This window comes from Lipotes vexillifer, unplaced genomic scaffold (genome assembly GCF_000442215.2).
Source record: "Lipotes vexillifer unplaced genomic scaffold, Lipotes_vexillifer_v1.1 scaffold236, whole genome shotgun sequence".
Taxonomy (NCBI): Eukaryota; Metazoa; Chordata; class Mammalia; order Artiodactyla; family Lipotidae; genus Lipotes; species Lipotes vexillifer.
Window position 1 is genome coordinate 711,525 of NW_006773295.1, and position 1,687 is coordinate 713,211.

A 1,687-nucleotide genomic window follows, 5' to 3' on the forward strand; every position below is an offset into this window, starting at 1 on the left:
CCCCCCGCCTAGCCTCCTGGAAATTTGCAGGGATCAAGGAGGGGTGCTCCGAGCAGGTGGCACCAAACCCACTCCTCTGGCCTCTGGCCAATGAGCGACCCAAGAGAGCAATGGGCATGGAGTCTGGGGATCAAGAATGGGGACCTCGGGGTACACAGCCTTGCTTGGGGATGAGGGACTCTAGCCATTGCCTGTGTTGGCCCCAAAGACCTGGGAAAAGTTAGGAAAGCTAAAAATATGAGAAAAGAGGAGTGTCTGGGTAGGTATGGAGGGATGTACAGAGCTATGGCTCAAACTGGAACTTTGGGGGTATTTTAAGGAGGTTGTCATCTAGGGATGCCATTAAGACGGTAGTGGGCAGTTGTCGAGTTGTGGGACATGGAATAACACCCAGAGACCCCTAGTCTGAGTTAGTGTGTATTCTAGGGTCAGAAAGGTCACTAAGGGGTCATGAGTGGCTCATTTTGTTTCTTTTCTCTCAAGAACCCCAAGCAGCTGGGCATCTGCCCTTTAAAAATGGCCCCGTGGTCATAATCCAGGTCTACAGTTAGGGGCTGTGCTGCTGGGGAGTGAGGCTCAGCAGAAAGGAACCTGTGAACTCCTGAGCAAAGCCAGGATTTCCTCTAGTTCTGAGTCCATAATTAAGTCAAACTCGTTGGCACAGCATGGACACAGTTCTGCAGCAGCTGAGGAGGGGTGTAACACAGGTCTGATCAGAGTGTCGCGTGCTGTGTGGGCGAAGGTGGGGCCTGTGCGTTTCTGTGCTAGGATATAGCGTAAAGAAGCCGTTTCAAGCTCCTGGCTTGCCATGCTGGATCAGAACTCCAAGGAGGCTGTGCGTGTTTTGTTTCAGATCTGCACATTCCTTTTCAAAATACTACTCTGCAGTGGCTGATACCGGTGGAGGCATGAAGGCAGCTGACATGAAGGCAGCTGCACGTAGACTCGGGTTGCACGGGGCTGCTGTGGTGGCGTGATAGGGCAGCTGTGTGGCTTTGTTCCTGCCAGGAGCCCTCGTTAGCCAAGTTATCTGGAAACGGTTCTCCAGAGTAGAGATTTGAATGCAGAGCTGTGAAAGTTAGTGCAGTGATACGTTGAAGAATTGACTACAGTGGCTTCTGTATTAGTGAGGGCGTGTCAGGTGTTAGGGCAGGAGTGGTCTGGATTGCAAAAGGGACACTGTGTCATTGAATTGGTGACAGCTATTCATCCATTTATCAAATATATTTTGATCGCCTACTTTGCCCAGGCATTTGCTGGGCACTATGGAGACGAAAGTGGACAGGATAGCCGGGGTTCTGGCTATTTTGGAGCTTACAGTCTAGCAGTTTGGAAGGGTAGGTCATTGGCCCAGGATCACACATGCTCTGGTTATTTAGTTTGCCGGCGATCTGACTTCATTTCTGGAAAAAGGGCCCTTTCTTTGCAGTCTTGCAGGAGTTGCCTGCCTGGGCCCTTTGTGAGCTCAGAGCACTTCAGCTCATGTGCTTTTCTGCTTCTATTTCCTCAGTCATAAAATGAAGGCTGTTTTCCAGTTCCATGTTCTGAAATGTCACCAGGGTCACCTGAGTCAGGAAGAACTGGAAGGTCCCATCAAATATTTACTGCCTCCCTCTGGAAGCTCTTGCCCCTGGAGCTGCAGACTTTCTCTTTAAAGCTGGGCACATCCCATCTGGCCTTCCTGCTG

General features: G+C 50.8%; 1 protein-coding gene across 1 annotated transcript in view; it reads left to right on the forward strand.

Moving 5' to 3' along the window:
* The window catches only part of CABP1 (calcium binding protein 1), a 22,968-nt gene that overhangs the window by 943 nt on the left and 20,338 nt on the right, over nt 1-1,687 (forward strand). The window lies entirely within an intron of this gene.